General features: G+C 39.8%; 1 long non-coding RNA gene across 1 annotated transcript; it reads left to right on the forward strand.

Annotated features, from left to right (window-relative positions):
- Positions 1–2,657: 2,657 nt before the first annotated feature.
- LOC111859694 (uncharacterized) lies at positions 2,658–19,918 on the forward strand. The gene is made up of 4 exons (XR_011985448.1): positions 2,658–2,761; positions 3,705–3,776; positions 5,241–5,314; positions 14,946–19,918. It is a non-coding gene; the product is annotated as an uncharacterized lncRNA (long non-coding RNA).
- The last annotated feature ends 1,924 nt before the right edge of the window (positions 19,919–21,842 follow it).

Raw genomic sequence — 21,842 nt, forward strand, 5'->3', positions numbered from 1 at the left:
TAGTTACTCCCGCTATCTCTTAATGTTCCAGCGTGTTTCCCGAAACGTTCTTAGTTAAGTATATCTTCTGTAAGATGTTCTTTCATAAAGTTGGTCTGAGCTACTCTTAGCTGTCTCTTCCGGAGGGTTGCCAATGTTGGGGTGGACGCGTTCCCCCTATTTCCGATGTCCCTGCAATGCGCACATCTCTCCAAATGTGACATTATCGATATACACTCAAGTACTGTCTTTCTCAGTTCTACCAGTTTATAGGTCTCACAATAGGTTGTTTCTCTATGTACATGAAATGGTAATGGGTCCTATCTGAGACTTCTGTGTAGCGCAGTGTCCTGTAAACTGAATCAACGGGCTAAGCGTACAAATTATCTGCCAAGGAACCAAATCAATGTATTTCAAAGTTTTCCTTCACAGGAATACAATCAAATTTAAGCAGTTCGATGAACACTTAAACACCGCTTACAGGAATTTCTCTGACAAATTACGTAAAGCCTAACACTGGAACACAAAAGAGAACACAACATAGAATATGTGCATATAAGCAACGGAAAATGCTTCAGGAGATGCTAATGCTAAATTCAATGAAGCTCAGGAAGAACATACTTCATTTCAAATATTACTGTGTAGCCAAAAAGATAAAAATGTCAGGCAATCTCTTGGGGGAAATGTTAGGTTGATTGTTTTCACTTCTTACAAATGACAATGATTCCGCAAAATATAGAGTAGCTGGTTTGTTTATATTCACACAGGCTTTTAAGCATGGTTGTTTTAAATGAACCACAAATATATTGCTATTTATGTCACTCTGCTTTGGATTTTCTTCACCACCTTAAATACCCCCATACTACTCAAATAAACATTTGTGTGTTCATTCCTACTCCTTCCCAGTGTAAAATAATGCAAAACTTATGACTGAGCAACTAACTTTGCATGGCAGTGCACTTCTGCGAACACTGACATTATCTGTCCAGCAGAGGGCTCCCTTTTCCTGGAAGCCCCTCAAACTGATCATGGTGCTGTAGGTGGTCTGTACTGAATGCTTTGTCCCTTTCACTGCTTGCTCATGCTGCTTCCTTAGAATTGTCAATTTCCTCTGCTGATTCCCCTAATTCAAACCCAGACTAAGTGCGGAGTGACAAACAGAAACACAGCATGCCCTGTGGTGTGAGGACATGCTATGTAATATCAAATTCTTTTGGTGCTGAATGTCCTTGTTCTTCTGCATAGTGTGAAAATCATCTTTGCAGTTAACGGGTTAACCTTTGTTCGTTAATCAAATTAGCAAAATTAAAAAATTAAGCCCCGGTAGTGCATACAAAGCAGTTACTTAAATATTTAATTCATCTACCTTCTTGTACAAGGTCACAGAGACACTGGAGCCCAGAAAGCAAAAGGAACAATACAGATGAACAGCTTGCTGCAGGACACACACACACATCAAGGTACCATGCCACCCGCAGATATTTTTGTAGGGAATATTATTAAAAGTAGACAATAACGCTGAATAAACTGATAGAAAGTACAATTTAAAAATGGCACATTCAAAAAAATAAGTTTTGCTGAATCAGTGTTCCACTGAAAATTGGAATAAGGATTATGATGAAATCAATAAGGAATACAATGATTTAAACAGTAATAAAGCATATCTTTATTTACAGTATAAGATATATTTACACTAAACTGTTAAATTCCAATGCTCAGTATGGAAAGAACTCTCAACGCTTCGCAATGAACCGTAATACAAAGCCAGTATAGTGAACCTTATTAACTGGAGGTAAGATAATTAAACAGTTTGTGTCAAAACATTGAGGGGATTCTTGTACTGGATGCTTGTGGGCCCGTGACACTGACAGAACCCCATGCCTAGGCGGAGCTGGGTGATCTGGATGGTCACAGTGAAAATCAGCGATTAGTAATGGGAAAAGAATGTTCACTGCCCGCAGCCATAATTGCTTCTTGGGGCCATAACCCTCCCAGTCGCCCAGGTACTGGAGCTGCCCATCGCAGCGATGGGAATCAAAGGGCTGTATTTTCCAAAGCGCGACGCAAAGTGGTTTTGTTAGTTTCATACCAGCGCATGCGTGCACGTCGTTAAAACAGCAGGTGATTTTGTGCCCGCTTCCCCCTCGCATTGTGTGTACGTTGCTGTTATAAGGCAGCGCAAGGTCATTGCGCTTTTGACCAACAAAAACCACAGGTAAAATCAGTGACGCATTGCTAAATGGTATTAATGCGGTGAGTTTAGAAACGTCCCAGTGCACGACGCTCGATCGTTATTGACACAGATACAGACTCAAAGTAAACTAATGGTATTTTGTTATTTTATTTCATTTATATGCGCTTTATTACGGCGTACAACTGGTCCTTTCACATAATCATACTGTTCAATAAAACACCAAAAGAAAAACAATACATATTAAGTAAAGAACAAACCGTATCATTTAAAAACCTTTCGAGTTCTTTATCAAAATTAAGCACTCACTGTAATTGAAAGGACATTTGGATTGTTGAAAATGCGTTTCAGGTGGAACATTACAATACAGCATTCAGAAGGTCACGGCATTCTTTATGGCGTGGTGTTTGTTGCACAACATTGCCCTGTGTGGTGGATGTCTGCTTGACATAAATAAAGACACATTAGAGGACTTTAGAAGGCGTGATACTGAACTGCATACGCTGATGCCAACAAAGGACCGTACACCGGCAGCAGCAGCACGGGCAAGGAGGGATCAGCTGGCAGAAGACCTGAATCGTCTGTAGCCTGGTAAGGAACCGAAATTGTGAGATTAGCCTAGCTATTTCCTTTTATTTGGACATTTCAAACATCTTAAAACTGTAGGTTGTGTTTTGTTTGAACAAAGATCGCACTTGTATTTACATTTTGCGAACTGCAGACCCAAAATTAAAATAAAACATACACGCATAATGAAGTCCCCGTTCCAAGCTGCTGCTCTCGTTCAGCAGCTGACTTCCCCGTCTTCTGACATCATTATATAGAATAAGAACATGTTGAATAAGAAAGTAAAATAAATACAAATAAAAATAAAAGAATAAGGAAAATAATAATAAAAAATGATACTTTATTGCTTTTGCTTTTCCATATTGCTATCGCCTGTTGCTTTTACTTTTGCCCAATTGCTCTTACTTTTACCGCATTGCTTTGACGTTCGCCTGTTGCTTTTAATATTGCATTGCTTTTCATTTTACCGTATTTTTTTTTTGCTTTTCCCGGAAGGGATAAGCTGTTTGGTTTTTCGGCCGTCAAAATAGTGAAATGGATTTGGACACGTGACTGTTATTTCTGCTTTGCGCTTTATGCTTTGCGTTAGATCGTCAAAATAGAGCGCAAGGAGTGTTGACGGTGCAGGCCGGTTCGCCGCTGACACCCGAAGGGGGGGGGGGGGGGGGGGTTAACTGGGAGGTGCATGGGTCTATACTGGGTTGGCTTCAATACGAACACATGGAACATAGGGTACTGAGGTGGCAGCTGGAAGTGAAAGGTGACCAAGATGATGCATACTCCACCCAGACCCTGTGAACTGTGGATCCTGATCTGACACAACGTTCTAAGATGCTCCAAAGAACCAAATGAACCGGCTGAATAAAAACTCTGCCAACTGTGTAGTGGTGGGATGAGCCGGAAGCAGGACTAAATGGCACATTTTTGAGAATAGGTCCATGATAAAATGAACTTTTCCTATTTGAAGGAGGCAGATTGGTGAAAATCTAGGGCTACATGAGACCAGGGCTGGTGTGGAGCAGCTGTATCTTTCCATCAGGTAACTGCTGTAGAAATTTACTGACATCTGTAACGTCATCCATGGCAAAGGGCCACCAGATCCACAAGGTAAGCAGTTCCTGCATCTTGGTGTTACTGGGATGGCGAGTACTCAGTGCAGTATGCACCCACTGCATGAGGTGTCGCCAAATCGAAGCTGGAAACAAACTGTTTGTTTGAAGGAGTCTCTGTACCTTTGGACTGTAGCGTGTCCTGAATGTTTTCCTGATTCTCCCATATGATTGGTGCCACTACGCAGGATGAGGGTAAGATGGTACTGTATCTGAATTAGGCTTCCAAACTGCCTAGACAACACATCTACCTTTGTGTTTTCTGTGTCTGGTCTATGGGTGACTGTGAATTTGAACCAGGTAAAAAAAAACAGTGCCCATTTAGCCTGCCTAGGAGTCACCAATTTTGCTCCTCAGTTGAATTCATCTAATTTTATCGCAAGTATTTCCTGGTTCTCCACAGCATAATTCTTGTCGGTGAGATCTTACATGAACAGTGGTCACAAGGATTCAGCTTACCAGGATCCCCCTGATGTTGGGGTAACACAACTCCTACCCCTATGTTGTTATCCACCTCTGCTACAAAGAGTAAATCTGGGTCCGGTTGTCAGAGGACCAAGGCAAAAACAATAGATTTTTGACTGATTGAATGCAGTAATAGCTAGATCAGACCTCAACAGCAACTTCTAAGGTTTTTTTAAACATGGCTGTTAGCAAGGCTGCTATGGAACTAAAATTCCACTTTACTTGAGGGGGCATGAATAATGTAGTAGTACATACTTACTTAATGCATTAATTAACCAGTAACTAAGTGTTAGTACTGATCCCATGCTTGTTCATCATTTATTAGTCATGACAGTTCAGGCACAGTTCATTCAGGCACTATATTCATCAACAGTTAACTAATTAGTTAATAATGGTAAAACTTCTCTTGAGAAGCAAGAATTACTTAACTTATGTAATATTCAAAAACAAATCATGAACTAATCTAGGTTTCCCCATGGAATACATGAACTCTCATGACTTATTAATGATTAATGAACATGGGATCAGTGCTTAAACACTTAGTTGCTGGTTAATTAATGTCTCCTCAAGTAGTGTTACCACAATTCCTAATAAACCAGCTGTATTATGGGTAAAACCTGACATTTATTGTATGCTCATGATTAAAATTAGACCATTTTTTGTAGGTGACAGGACTGTAAAGTATTACTGGATTACAAGTTCAATTCATCAGTAAATCATTTTGACATTTAATTACTTGATCCTCAGCCTGAAGGACTGTTTTTCTCCAAGTAATTTGTAGCTTTTATAGTTTTTTATAGGTTTTGTTTTCTTGTGTTACCTGTGCTTTCCTCATGTGTGGTTTCAGCTCTTGTTCATCATCATTTTACCTTCCTGCCTTTGTTTGACCCATCATGGTTCATTTTGTTTCTGGTTTCTCATGTCTTCAGGTCCCAATTGAACCCTTTGTCAAGCAGTTGCGCTGTGAATTGTCCCTTCAGTCATGTTGCATTGTAACAGAAAGGTAAACTAACTTGCCTTATTGAAAACAAAATGTGTCATACTTTGAAGTACATTGCAGCTGCTGGTTTAGGAGGTCAAAAAACACTGGTGGTTGCAGTGTTAAGTAATTGAATATTAAATTCATGCATTGATGTACAGCTGTGATTGGCCTGGGTGATGCTACATATGTAGTAAAAGAAAAATAATCAACCCCCTATTGATCAATCAGATTTGAGAATTAAATAGTGCCATTGTATAATCACTTATAAACATGTCATGAGCTGGTACTTTTTGAATTTGGTGATCAGTGGTCATTGTTGACACACCACAATGAAATATGCCCTCTGCATTTAACCCATATGTGACATCATGAAATAGCGGGGGGCAGCTAATTCAGCACCCAGGGGAGCAGTGCTTGGGGGCAGTACCTTACTCAGGGTACCTTAGTGGTGCCTTGCTGGTTTGGGATTCTAACCAGTAATCTTTCAATTACAAGTGCGCTTCCCTAACCATTAAGACACCACTGCCCAACCATGGTTTTGAGACCTCTTGTAAGTGGTGAATGAGTCAATAAAATCTCTTGTCCTCCATAATGGCTGATTATCTAATTCAATTATTTCTATTTTTGTATTAGATTAGCTCTAGTACTGCTAACTTTTATCATTGATTTAGTTTAAATATTGGGCATCTATATTGGCCAAGATCAACACATCAGACCAATGCCCCAATATGTTAACTAATAAATCGTGCATCTCTAAGACTAACATTAATTTTTACATAGCTAACTAGTTATGGAATCAGATTTGTCCCAATATTATCAAACAAAACTTTTTTGACATTAAGCAAAAACAAGGCTTCGAGAAGAAAAAAACTGAACCAAAAGACATGTCATCTCAAAAGTAAAATTTATAACTTGCAAACACATGATTGGTCTTCTGATAATGTTTTCCTTTGTTTACGCTGCCAGCTTTCTCGCTTGCGCTCCCTGAGTTTTTATTTACAATTATGACACAAACTTCTCGCGTGGGCGGGTTTTTTCAGGGACTGACAGGTCAGTGCCACGGACATTTTTAACAGCAGGACTGGACATTCACTACCCACTAACTAATTTTTACTGGATCCGACAAGATTAACAAAGTGTAAGTGTTGATGCTGTTAGTGCTGCACTATACATTTTATTGTGCTAAATTAGAAGTAAAGTTAAGCTTGGCTATGTAATTTAGCTTTTGACTAATTAACGTTAGCTAACTTGCAAAGTTTTGCTCGATAATATTGACACAAATCTGATTCCATACCTAGTTACCTCAAAGTCTTAAGCATTGCTACTGTAACTACCAAAAAGATACTTTTTTGCACTACAAAGGAGCATCATAGAGCAATGATCATCACTGTGGTGCTTCCGTTTTGAATATTAACTTGCCTTCCCCTGCCATCCTACATGTTGGAAATTTGTGTGCTAGCACTGTTACTTTGCCCACCTACCTGCAAAGCAAAAGTGTGCAGCCTGGAAGCAGCGGTATCTTTATGGAGGATTTCACCCCAAAAAGCTGATCATAAATAATTCTGACATTACAGATCAATGCAGTTGAATCGGCACCTTAATAACTGATCCATCACGATGCATTGATGTATCTTTACACCCCTACTCTACAATATTCCTGGGAAGTTTGAAAATGCTAAGTCAGCACCCCTCAAAAGGTGGTGCCCCTTGAAACGATGTCGCTCTGGGCAATTGCCCATGTTGCCCTTGCTAGGATATATGCCCATGTTTGTGTGTAGCCTGCTTCACCAAGAAAAGCAATTATTGCCCGTTGATCGCTGTCAGAAACAAGACACAGGTACGTTACTTCTCTGCCATCATCCATTACCGATCATGTTGTCAAATCGCACATGGCTACTGCTTGTAAATTGAACAACATTATAATGTAATATTGTAGTGCTGGGCATTTCCTGGCAGCCGAACAGTGCAATTGCTGCTGTATGTGTGTGTTCCGGGTGACGCTAGCTCGTGTCTCCCCGCCTATACATGATAGATCATTTGCACTTCCCCACATGCACCACTCCCCCTATACCCAATGGCCAATGTTAGCCCCGTGACTTGAGTCTTCCCCCCACCGTGTGTTAATGCGTCAGTAAAATGTAAGACCCTTCCTGCATTTCCACCAGTCAGCGGCTGTGTAGTGAGTTTAGTTCTTGGTTTGTCTTGCGGCCTTTTCAGGGTGATTTGATAAAAAGCGTTGTATTGTTCTGTTTGCTTCACAATGTTTTTGCCAGTAAGGCACCACAATATGAAGTTCTGTTGTTATATTTGTTGCAGTTTATTTTTGATAGGAGGTCTAATACCTGCAAAGTAGTATTTTAATTTAAACTCTTTGCTTTAATTAGGCACAGATGTTTTTAGAACAGAAAATGATTAGACAAAAATAAACCAAACACAATCTAGGTAATAATGTGAATTTGCAGCATCATATTAAATAACCAAGGACATATTCAACTTACATTATTTAGTAGATGATTTTGTCCAAAAATAACATGCAAATGAGGCAGATAATACATACTACAAGCATGCGGTAGTTAAGTAGCAAACTAGGCATAAATCCAGCTAGGCTGAGCTTCTCATGAATGACCAGTGAGAACTGCAAGTCAGCACTGAAGCAAGAGCTGTACTGTATGCTACAAATATCGAAGAGTGTAATAAAGAGCATTCTGGATATGCAATACCCAATGCATGATAGGTAAACATAATTTAAGTAGACCATGTGAAGCATTTCCAATCCCAAAATGCCCACCATGAATTTTTTTTAATTAAAAAAAAATGTTAATACATTAAACAAGCATATTATTCTATTTAGTTGAAAAAAAATAATGATTGACTAGTAGGAATGTTAGTGGTTACTAAACTTGTATGAGAGCCACTGGAAATTAAATTCATAATTAATTTCTATAAGGTTTATTCATACGGACTCTCTGTGTCCCCTCCCCCTTTAGAAGTTAAATGTCAGATTTCAAGGACGTGCAGTAGAATTTAATCAGAGAGCATGAAAGTGAAGTCAAAGAGTAACATAAAAAGCAGAGGAGCTCATTATTCCATTGAAAGGGAAGCCGATGGCTTTCATGGTTGCTATGGAAACAGGCCTTTTTCTTACAGTCACACTGCTGATAAGGTACTTCACTGGACTACACAATTATAAAGAGGTAAAAATGAAAATATTGCTTTTCTGTATTAATACATGTTAGGTATTGCTTTGGAGAGTGATCAATATATACTCACATTCTAGCTGTTTTGCTTGCGAAGTCTGACTGTTTGACTAAGTGGAAATTTAGCTTTAAACCCACCATAGGCCTCAAACCCTGTAACCCAGTCCCCTTTGTGTCAAACACTCTCCTAAATGTACAAGATTGGGTATGATAAAAAGCACTAAATTGGGCATGGGATGGCTATTTTTAAAATGTACACAAGGAAAACACTTTTTTCTTTTTAAGAAACCTGCTTTTCAAGGTTTTGTTTCACAGTAATGTAGTAATATTACAAGCAGGACATAGTAAATTAATAAATTTAATGAAATTATATCTATACTGTTTCTCACATCGTGTCACAGTGGCGATGTAGCTCCCATCTTAATTCAAGCTTGGAGTAGGGTTGTGACGATGAGGAAATTTCCCCACCGGTTAATGGACATGTGGTGATACCGGTATCACCGTGGGGGTGGGGGTTTCCTCTTTTTTTCCTGCTTTTAAATAGCTTATAAATGCGTCCGTATTATACTTTCACTTTTAGTTTTGCGGGAATTGGCAATTCGGCGTCAATTGTTTGAATGGACGACAACGAAACTACAATAAAAAAATCACTGATATTAAACAGAACTTTTATTAACATAACACAACAAAAAACACAACAATGCTACAGGCTGAAAAAACTGTGGAAGTTGGAACCAAACAAATAACAACCATAGAACGTTTATTACGTAGCCTATGTTAGAACGTTTTTAAAACGAATAAGAAAATAAAATAGAAAGATAAATAAATAAAGTTTAAATGAGATTAAACGAATGAACAAGAAACGAATATAAAAGAAAAACTTCCAAAATGACATTAGGCCACAAAAATGACAAGTCAGCAGTCTTTAAAAAAAAAAAAAAACCTAGGGGACGGTATCACGGTGGAAAAGTGATGTCACCGGTGTTGCGTCTTAAAACCGGTAACACCGTCAACACCGTCTATCGTGGCAAGCCTATCTTGGAGGTTTAAATCCAAGCTCCGGCGTGTCTGTAGGGGGGTTACTGTTCTCCCTGCATCATGTGGGTTTCCTGCCGCAGTCAAATTGGCACAAAATTGATCAGCCTAATTCGTATTGAACCCCCCCCCCCCCCCATCCTGTATCCAGGTACAGATGTCGACAAATTTGTTGGTATCCTTCCACAAAAAACAAAAAAACACAACTATCTCTGAAATAACTTTAAACTGATAAAAGTTTAACGACATGCCTTATTGTTTATTCCATATTTAGCACAAATCAGACTTTGCTTTGATTTTTGATTCAGCTGAATATTTCATATAATTAAACAAATGAAAATGGCACAGAGAAAAAAGATGGTAGCCTTAATTTAGTGTTTTGTGGCACCACATTTTGCAGTAATCACTGCCAACAAGCCATCTCTGTACTTCACAATGGGCGTTTTTCCACCGCACCAGGTACCGTATTTTCAGTACTTCCATAAAGTGCCGAAAGTATGGTACTTCTTTCGTGTCGGTTTTCCACTGGCGTAAAAAATTGTACCGGTGTTCTGACGAATTGAGCTACTTTGTCGAGTTAGGCTACCGTAGTGCTAATCGATAGCCCTAACCCTAACCTTAACCCCCCCAAAACCCCTAAACCCTTACCTTAACCCTAACCCTAACCCCTAAAACCTAACCCTAACCCCTAAAACCTAACCCTAATCCTAAAACGGTGGAACTGCACATGCGCAGAAAGGCTGGATAGCACGTCTCGATAGGTAGCTCAACTCGTCAGAACACCGGCGCCAAATGACATTATCAGTGACCGCCCCTGACTGACATCGTCACAAAGTGCAGCTTATCATAATTAAAAAAAAAACCCAAGATTAAAACTAAGGGCGCTTTTCCACCGCACTACTTTCGGTACTTTCGCTTTTCCACTGACTTTCGGTCGAGTACCAGTACCGAAAGTTCCAGTACCTAAAGTGGTAAACCAGCTGAGGTAGTTCTTTGGTACTTTGGGGTGGGATTTGCAAAAGTATTTGCTATCGATTGGTTATGCAAATAGCCTGCAGCTGAAACACAAAATACAACCGCCATCTTTTGAAACACACAGCAGATAGCGAGAAACAAAATAAAAAGCAGTAGAAACAACAATATAAAAAAGTAAAATGGAAGGATGGACAAACTAGGAAACACAGGCTTTAATCGCCATATGGTCGGATGAACAGATCCAGCGGGATCTGGATGGCACGACTCGAAATAAAAAAGTTTAGCCGTTCCGGGCAATTTAGTTTCCCTATGTTTCCCCTGTCGGGCGCTGATTTGTACACGGTTTCGCTGTTGTTTTCATGTCTTTTTACGAGGTAAACAAGCCATATATTTTAAAACATCACATGCCTTTTCGATGTTTTTTGTTTTTACAGATAATAAATGAAATTATTCAATTCGCTGGGTAGAAATATTTCTTGATGAAAACGGTATAGTATTGCTTATAATGTATGACTATATTATGCGTGACGATCTACTGTATTCACATGTAATAATGTACCTGAGTGATTTTCAGACATCTCACATACCTTTTTGCTTTAATATTAGTGGAAACATTATTTCCTGATAGACAGGAGAAATATAATTGCCCGGAACACCGTAATACCAAGCCGCTTGGAAGAAATGGGGCACACGCGAAACACCGAACAATGCCGCTTGAAAATCAAAAAACACAATTAAATAATTTGTTTGCTTTCAAAAGACTGAATTAGCAGTAAGCTAATTCTTGCTTCTTTGATCGACTTAGCCAAAGTAGCAGTGTACCTACGTAAACGTAAATGATGGCAGCATTCATGCAATTTGGATATTACTGAATCTTATACTGTGATGGAAGCTGACATAACATGACATAACAATAAACCGCATTATCCAGCCTAAACTGTTAACAAATGAGACGTCTGCATTTGCCAACAGGTAGTTTGGCCCACTCTTCCTGAGCCAACTGCTCAAGCTGTCTCAGGTTTGAAGGGTGGTGTTTCCACTGCAATTGTCAGATCTTTCCATAGATGTTAAATATGATTAAGATCTAGGCTCATAGAGGGCCATTTAAAAATAGTTCAATGTTTTTTTTCTCAGCCATTCCTGAGTGCTTTTAGCTGTATGTTTTGAGTCATTATCCTGTTGGAAGACCCATGACCTGCGACTGAGGCTGAGCTTTCTGACACTGGGCAGTATGTTTCACTCCAAGATGCCTTGGTAGTCTTGACACTTAGTTTGAAACATGACTATAATACAAGGATAAATAGTCTCTATATAAGTAACAATAAATCTGTCCATACTATTTGAACAAATCTTTGCGAAATAAACAACAAATATTTTTTTTCCACAATTTTATTGTTTTACTCAATCACATACCAAAGGCATGCAGGTATACATTAGACCAGGGGTGCCCAATCTTATCCGCAAAGGGCCGGTGTGTATGCGGGTTTTCGCTGCAACTCCCTAATTAGATTACTAATTAGAGGACTGATTGGCTGAAGAGTTCTCACTCCTGGGTTTGAACAGCTGACCTACAGGTTATCCCAAAAACCTGCATACACACCGGCCCTTTGCGGATAAGATTGGGTACCCCTGCATTAGACAATTGCTTTTAATTGAATCACTTTTCAGGAGAAATGAAATATTGTTTCAATGAGCTGTAAGGGTACCAACAAATTTGTCCACATCTGTATGTGCCCCGTGATGGACTGGCATCCCATCCAGGGTGTTTATCAGCCTTTTGTCCTTTGCTGCCTGTGATAGGCTTCAGGTAGTCCTGACTGATCGAGTTAAGCAGTTAAAAGACAGATGGGTGGAGTATTTTTCGTATTTCATATTTTTCGCATGTGACTTCAGATACTAGTGGATCTTGGTAATTAGTTCTGACTAATTGCTATTCAAAGCAAATATGCTTTCATTTGCTAACCAAACATATTATTTTTGAGTATTTTGCATCTATTTTTGTGTATTGTATATCAATTATGTCTTTGTCTAAGCAATAAGGTAGGTTATGTGTGGTGTATGTGTTGAATGTTTTTTGTTGTGATTGGAAAGATGTTATATATTGACATAGAGTAAATATTTCCAGTATTTATCATAACCTAGTTACATTGTGGATTCCACTACAGTGCTTTGCAGAAGTCTTAGGCTCTCAAAGAAAATGTATCTGTTTACCTGGGTAGTAAACGTATATTTGTTCAGGAAAAAAAAACACACTTTAACAACAGAATCTATACAAATGAACATCATTGGATGGCTAGATGAACATCACTTCAGTTCCCAAACCTCTCCTTAGGGCCAGCCCAGCCATAAAATGTATTTGTTAAAGTTCACCACCAACTTTATTAGTTAAATACACTTTAATACACTTCATTAGTTAAATAATTTGATGAGGTATTGCTTAGTCAAACATGATATACTAGTGGTTAAATGAACAGAAACGTCTATATTGGATGGTCACTGGAAATACTGGGGTGACTTTAGGACACATTTCAAAATGGCTAACACTATTGCAGACATCATAATTCTAAACCAGCATGAATGCAATTTAATGGAATCATTTTCTTTTGCTTTGAATGTGTATAAAATTCATACTACAATATCTAAGGTTGTTTTGGGCATATCTTATGGTCATATTCCAAAGGGAATCAAAAATGGAAAAAAAAACATATCATAGTTCTACACCAACCTAATGATCATTTAAACATAATTTTCCTAGAATGTATATAAAATTCATTCCATAATATATAAGGTTGTTTTGGGCATATCATTAATTAATAAAACAGAATGTTTATTATCAAGTTTATAACAAATTTTACAGTGCATACAGAGAACATTTTCTAATAGGACAAGAGATTAATTCACAATTGCACAGCCACTTCATCAATTAGCTATTATTGTTGTTTTAATTGCTACCATCCTGCAGGTCCATCGTTCATCCAAAACTTTTTTCCTTCTATCCTACACTGTTAGATCTGCCTGTAATTTCTACAGATATTAACTGCATTTTCTGAAGTATAATACTGTAAATCTGTTTCCCAGTAAATTATGGTAATTTGTATTGCAGCCTGGAAATTAACATCAACAGCTAAATACTTTGATTTACTGCAATTTTTAACATACCATACGTTACTTTAATAATTTTAGTGCCAAAACTTTCTTTAGCTATAGTATTTTTAAGTGAGTTATAATCCTGGTGATTTGATCAAGAATCCACTTCTGTTTTTCCTTGTTTTCCTTCTGATCCATGGTAATCTTCAAAGCCTTTGCTGGCACCAGTGTTTATAGAAATGAATACTCCACTATAGCTGTAGAAGATACCAACAGACGCAAAGGAGAAGCGGACAGATAAAATGGTTGGATGGAGACACTAAATGGTAGGATTTAACAGTAGATTTTTGACTAAAAAGACAACGTTCTTATGCTGCACAAATCAATCAGAAAGGTATCTACATGGACGTAACAGTGTGGTTTCAGGGGATCAGTGAGGCCAGGAAAACTAATTGATATGCTTGGGGGGAAAAGAGAGAGATCATTCTGTGTTGTGCTTGTGGGAAAGAGAGAGACTGCATGCTCGTTCAAGTTAGAGCATACTGTGTATCTGTATTTAGTCTCATTTGCAACCTGCTTACACCATGATGCTGACCAATAAATCTTCCAGTTCCTTCCTCCACAAATCCCTTGGATCTGTTTTGCATAATGAAGAAGTTTTGCAGTACATCCCAAAAAACGACAAGCCGAAGAATTAAAAAAGTGATAAGTAGTAACTAATAGTGTGCTCTAAATCTGATGTGCAGCTACTGTATGGAAGCCAAACCTGAATTACTTTTCACACATTTTAATCCTACCAAGAATTCCTGAAGCTACATGTTATATCATATATAATATAGCCACCTCAGAAGTCAAAGTATCTGACACACACACACATGCATATACTGTGTGTGTGTATGTGTGTGTATATATATATATATATATATATATATATATATATATACTCACACACACACATGCAACAAAAACTGACATAATTTCTTCTGTTCTCCAAAAATCACAAACATTGTGTGGTAGTAAATCAAAAAAATACATGGGTATATTGTAAGGTTGCTGCCAATACTGGGGTGACTTTAGAACTTTTAACACTTTAGGCTAAACTAACAGACTTTGACAGAGGTAATATCATAGATTTACACCAACATGAAAATCATTTAAATGTAACTTTCTTGTATATCACCCCCCCCCTCCCCCCGATACACCAGAAATAAGGGGGCTGAAAATAATCCAGGGCTGAAAACCAGAAGCTCAAAGCTGCCCTTATCCCCTTTAATTTGCAAACTCACCCCCCTTTATCTCATGTGGGGACACACAGAAGTAGCATTCAGAGTCAACCCTGTATGTTGCTTTTCCACTAGGAGCAGCCGGTGCCAGGGAAACTGGCACAACGACGGGAGGGAAGTTGGACGGAAATCAGATGAAGCCTTGAGCCCAAACAAACTTCTCGGCGTTACAACTAAATGGAGCTGTGGGTGCTGAAGGTGATCCATTGTAGGAGCTGCACTCCCCTTCCAGTGAGGCTGGGACGGAAGGGTCAGGGAAGTTATGAAAGCAATTAAACCGAAGTAATTCACCGGCCGCGGTGAAGAAAAGACAGCAAGCTGTCAGTTTGATTTGGAAAAGTAAATTACAGTTTTAATAATGGGTATGTGTTGGGCAGCAGCAAATGGGGGGTGGTGGGGGGGGGGGGGCAGAGCTTTCGTCGGCTGGTTTGTTGGCATTCAAGGGGATGCGAGGTATCTGCTCATCAATGGTGGTCATTTTTTGAAACCGTGCCGGTTGTGCATTGCAAGAACGAATGAGTGCCCTTAAAAAAGAGGAACCTGAAGCATTTCCATACTGATTTCATGTGCGTGGCGAAGGGCCCGTGCCAATAACAGAGAGGACTCAGCACTCCCATTGTCTGTGGGACTCTGGTCCCCTCTGATATGAAAATTCAATTATTCTACACCTAGATCTTGCGCCGCTTTCTGACAGTCAGCGGGAACGCCGTTCTAGCTGCATCAGCAGAGGGGCCCGCGTCCCCAGATAGCACAAGGCTGGCTTTTCAAGCACCGACATGTTGTTGGTAGACAAGATTACCCAAATGTGTTGTATTTAAGGAGCAAAAGTTAATCTAATGCATTGCCATTATCTCACTCCAAGTAATTCCAATGCCACCTCCAGTTTGTATATTTAAACACACACACACAGACATACAGAGACATCCACACACACACACAAATACATACTCTCATACATTTGCACTTCATTGCTCAACTTCAGGTTTTTTTCCCCTTGGCCTCTAACTCTATCTGAAAACAGCATGTTTCTGTCCTTTTTTTGACATGGTCATTTTTAAGCAGCTCACGGCCGCCTCTCTGCTCTCCCTCGACTGCGGCTTGGTACCTTGACCTAGTTTGATTGCAAATGTTTTCCAGGAGTAGATTTTCCATGATAGATATTTTGATACTGCTGTACTAATTACAATTGCCATCCCAATGAGTACAAAACTATGCATTAAGCAGTTCAGTCCTATAATAATGGAAAATACCAAAGAATCCATTTAGCTTCATGGACACTCTAAGCGAGACCAAATGCCATACATTTGTTTTGTAATATATTGATTAATTTTTGCCTTTGAGGATATTAACATGGAAATTGAGGAAAAGGTAGAATTTTAACTACTCTTCGTTCATCTTTTTTTTTAAAAAACACAGTTATTTTATATATACTCATGTATAGTATATTATTTTTCTCTTACTTCTTTTTGAACCAATCCTCCCTGTTGACAGCACATAATTAGGCTGTCCAGCTAGTGGGTGAAAATGAGAATAGCTGTTGCACAATTGCGTAGATGTAATTCATTACAGTGGTTCAATGCATTATTTTTATTATTCGTTTGATTGAAATGAAGGAAATGAGCATGATTGGCGAAGAACCATAACAGTGCCATTATTGTAATTATTATTTCATGAAAACATTATCAAATTATTTCAGCCAAAAGAAATGCAGGACAGTGAGTCAGTCACTGTGGAACAAAAGTCACTAATGATGTGATGTGGAAGCATAATGGGCTCTGTAGATAACCTCTGATCTGTAATGGCAATTGTACATTACACTCTGAATGGCAGTGAGCCCAGCACAACAGGAAAAACTAAAAAAGACCTAGAATGAAAATTACAGAAATACTTTCCCTCATGCACGCTATAACACTGAACTCGTCTTTAGCCCCTACTTGTGCTAAAACAATGTGGACTCCTTGGCGGAAAAAATGAGCCAAACCCAAAATGACAAATATAGAGCTTTTAACGATCTTACTCAACGAATCGTTCGTCAGATGATTAACAAGAACTAAAAAAATCACTTCCAAGATCTGTGGGCAAAACAGCTGGAAACAGAGAAATTCACTTACATACACTAGGGGCCAAAATTGTGCAAATGCTTCCAATTTTTAGCGATTGCAGAACTTTATTCCAGTTACTTCAGTTCGTTATTTAATCATCCAGTGTATGATGTTTGTAGACTTTCTTTGATTGTTTATAATCATTACCACCAATATTCATGTAGTAACTTTTAAAACATAATGCCAAAAATGCTAGGTGTTTCCACAATTTTGCCAACTAGTGTTGTCTCCTCGTACACAAAATTTAAATGGTTGATATAAAATTCAGGATAACACACCTGAGTGTTTAAAAATGTCCAAGATGGCTTCTGGCTATTTGCTGTTAACACCATGAAAAGCATAATGTTTTACTATTTTGGCTGCAGCCCATTTATGTTTATTATTTATTTTTTGCCCAGTAGCGCAGTGGAATGGAAGCGTCATGGTTAGGCACATGGATATGCAGCTGGAAATGCAGGCTGTCACCCCGAGTCCCAGTGAGTGACCTTGTTATACAAAGACATATTACAGAGAGCGGCTTCATTAGAGAGGAATTAGAGCATCGTTGTAAGGCTGCTGCATGGAGACTCTGTTTCATTATGCAGTGATAATAGCATGATTGTAATGGTATAACAGCTTGATGGCGCAGTAGGGAGCGTTGTGGGTTCCTGCCCTTGATGGCGCAGTAGGGAGCGTTGTGTGTTTCGTTGTGGGTTCCTGCCCTTGATGGCGCAGTAGGGAGCGTTGTGGGTTCCTGCCCTTGATGGCGCAGTAGGGAGTGTTGTGGGTTCCTGCCCTTGATGGCGCAGTAGGGAGCGTTGTGGGTTCCTGCCCTTGATGGTGCAGTAGGGAGCATTGTGGGTTCCGTTGTGGGTTCCTGCCCTTGATGGCGCAGTAGGGAGCGTTGTGGGTTCCTGCCCTTGATGGCGCAGTAGGGAGCGTTGTGGGTTCCTGCCCTTGATGGCGCAGTAGGGAGCGTTGTGGGTTCCTGCCCTTGATGGCGCAGTAGGGAGCGTTGTGGGTTCCTGCCCTTGATGGCGCAGTAGGGAGCATTGTGGGTTCCGTTGTGGGTTCCTGCCCTTGATGGCGCAGTAGGGAGCGTTGTGGGTTCCTGCCCTTGATGGTGCAGTAGGGAGGGTTGTGGGTTCCTGCCCTTGATGGTGCAGTAGGGAGCGTTGTGGGTTCCTGCCCTTGATGGCGCAGTAGGGAGCATTGTGGGTTCCTGCCCTTGATGGCGCAGTAGGGAGCGTTGTGGGTTCCTGCCCCAGATTTGAACATTTACATGTGTCTCCTCTGGATGTTCTTGTTTCATCCATTAGTCCAAAGGTATTGTGCCCTTTAAAAGGCCCATAATGTTCCAGTGAGTGTGTTTCTCTGTACTGGACCTGCATCCTGATTACCCTTAAGCTGATTCCAAACATGAGAAAAGACAAAGGGAATCTAGTTTTAATGCTGTGGAAATCTTAACTGCTGGGGTCTGTGACTGTAAGCATTTATATTCTTTTTGTTCTGTTGGACATAAATACTGCAAGTGATGGAATATGTTTGCACTATTTCTAGTTTAAGTTGGCACACATTTTTGGCAGAGTTTACAGAGCAGAGCAACAGCCTGTTGCTTGTCGGACATTAAACTGCCAAAGTACCACCATACCCCAGATGTCTTTTTACTTTGTTTACCCATAATTCCTGCTTTTTTGAAGTATGTTGTGCCTGCTGACTGCTAATTCATCAATTTTCCTATACATTTGCTGGGCATAGGTCTGTTCTTAAAAGACAACTCTATGATTGGTTGGAATCACGTTTGTTTCTGTGATGTGATTGGTCGATGTGACTGGCTATCAAGTAATGTTGCTTTTCATATTGTATAAGTTTCTCATTTTATTGTTTAAATTTTATAAGATGGTAAATTGGTACATTGTTTTTATCACCCAGTCCTATTTCTAACTCTTCACTGGATAGCCAGCTATAGAAAACAGGATCCCCAGATGAGAAGATTACTATATGCACATGAAATACTCATCAACGGGATGATAATGACTTTTGTGGAGAGCCAAGGCCAAGAGTTAAGGTGTATTTATAAAGCAAACTAATGGCTCCTAAAACTCACAAAACACAGCACACATAACCCTAAGCACTTTACACATACAACTGTTGCAAGCTAATGCCTTTCGAATAATGTACTTACTGCATTGTGCTGTAGGACTATAACACAGATGAATGGGATTCTGGCTACAAAAGCAAATATCCATCTATTCATATTCCATCCTATTATCCAATACAGAGTTGCACAGAAATTTGCAAAGTGCTGTGCTCATTATTTATAGAAGTGTAATAATCAAAACAAATAAAAACAACTAGCTATGCAATTTTCCATCTCGAATCTCTAAATTGCCCATAATGTGTAATGTGTTACCAAGAAGTAATCAGCAATGTGTTTGATATCTGGGTTCATTAGCTGCTACTCCTTGTGTTTGATTTTTAAAGTGAAAGCAGTGATGAGTATGTTGTGCTCCTAATTGTGATACTTTGTTCACAAATGAATTAACTTTGATTTAGTTGTGACAGACAAGATTTAAACAGCTAAGTGCAACTGGACTGCATAGGGGCCACAGAAATAGGGAGCCCCACAGAGAATAGATGGGCTCCTTTGCCGGGAGAATCAGCAGTCTATTGATCCATCACTTTAAATTGCCAAAGTATGCTACATTGTATTATGAACCACCGGAAACCAAACAATATATATATACACTTTACCTGGCTGGCATATCTGTCTCGCTTGGAGTGTCTAATTTTTAATTTTCCTTTATTATGACAAGACTATAAAAGTTCAAATAGTACAACAATGATATTTCTCAAAGATACATGGTGCATCTGTAACATTTACCCTTTAAGGGTCAGAGGCTTTGTTTGTGTTCACGGACATATGTCCAGAAATATGGACCCCGCCCCCCCCCCCCCAAAAAAAAAAAGAAAAAAAAAACATGCACTGTGGACTATTATAAGAAGCTTATGCCACTGAACAGGGCGATAAGGGAGCTGCGAGTGTGGGAGGGGTAGGCGGCGTCTGGTACCCGCTGAGGCAACAGGAAGCGGAAAATGAAACATCTCAGACCAACGCAACGCAGCGATGCTGGAGGGAGATGGTGTGGAGAGAAGTTCTGCCAGGAGCTCAGGGCATGACTTTCAGGGTAGGAGCTCAGGATCAGGATCAAGGTCGGGTTTGGATTCAGTCTGCAGTTATCATGGGTGGAACTTCAGGTAGCGACATTCTGTCTGATCTCTCTCTGGTGCTCCGGAGCATGTCCTTTTAAATGTGGGCTGTCCTCTTGGGCAGCTATGGCAACTGTGGGCATTATTGTAATCCAGCTCTGCATGATTTCTGTCGATCACCTGCTCCAGTCCTGGGAGGGGCCATAGCGACCCCCCTGTTGTCTGGAATGGCTCACCTGTATCCATGGCTGGTGTCATGATATGCAGCTTTCTGGTTCTGTCATACGAGTGGAGTTTATGCACGCACACACATGGATGCACATGTAGGGTAAACATATCCTTATGGGGACCGCTCATTCATTTCAATGGGAAAATGCTAACGCTAACTATGACAACCTTAACCCCTACCCTGCCCTAACCATAACCATAAGTAACCAAACAAAATACAAGAGTTTTTGCATTTTTAGTTTTTTCATAGCAGTCACCGATTTTTTTATAAAATAGAGTTTTATAGAAAAAAAATGGATATTTATCACGTTATGGGGACATTGTGTCCCCATAAGGATAGGTAAACCCGCTCGCACACACACACACACACACACACACACATACGCATGTTTGTAATTAAATCTTTGTGGGGACTCTCCATTCATTTCTATGGGGAAAACTCTAATCCCAACAAGCCGACCATAACCCCTATACAGCCCTAACCTTAACCATAAGTAACCAAACAAAAGACTTTTGCCGTTTTTAGTTTTGCGATTGTCACAGATATTTTTAGGGACCTGAAAAATGGTCCCCACAACGTCAAAACGACAGGTTCTTATCACATTGTGTGGGCCATTTAGTCCCCACAATGTAATATAAACATAATCCGCACAGACACACACACACACAGTCACAACATGCCTCTGAAACCCAGAAGCCACCCCTAATACTTCATGCTGACTCCTACTAGCAGGTTCACGTCTGGGAAGGCTCCTTCAGCAGCCAAAAGGTGAACTTCCTTAAAAATATGGCTGTAAGCATCTAGTAACAGCCTCCAGCCCATCACAGTTCTGTGCCCTGACTAGAGCGCAAACATGCTGGACCATCCATCCATCTCAAGCTTCAATGTGTTGTACATTCTGAGATGTACAGTTGTACAGACTGAATCACCTGCATAATGCTCCTCACTTTCCGGTGGTTTGACTTGTGATATTTTGACTATACAATGGCACAATAGCAATGCACATGCAGCAGTCCTCAAACGTTGCATTTTGATGTATTCCCAGGGTAGTGATAGGCCATGCTATACTCTCTACAGCTGCTCAGTGATAGCAGCATCCACCCAGTCTCACTTCCTGTAGCATTAGCAAGCGTAAACATTTCATACAGTGTTTAACAACATGCTGTGTGGTGTCTTTGTCTGTGTTTAACTACATTCTCCCAAGCCCATTATGTTAACTAAATGCTCAAGTGCGTCAGACCATATTCGACTTAAGAAACATTTAATTTACAGTGGATTCATTGGAATATAAACCCACTGTAAGTTGAGGAGCATCTGGGCATCTGTCTGTCTGTCTCTCTGTCTGTCTGTCTGTCTGTGTGTCTCTCTGTCTGTCTGTCTCTCTGTCTCTCCTTGTTTCTCTCTCTGTCTCTCTTTCTCTGTCTGTCTCTCTCTCTGTCTGTCTCTCTTTCT

Source organism: Paramormyrops kingsleyae, chromosome 24 (genome assembly GCF_048594095.1).
Source record: "Paramormyrops kingsleyae isolate MSU_618 chromosome 24, PKINGS_0.4, whole genome shotgun sequence".
Taxonomy (NCBI): domain Eukaryota; kingdom Metazoa; phylum Chordata; class Actinopteri; order Osteoglossiformes; family Mormyridae; genus Paramormyrops; species Paramormyrops kingsleyae.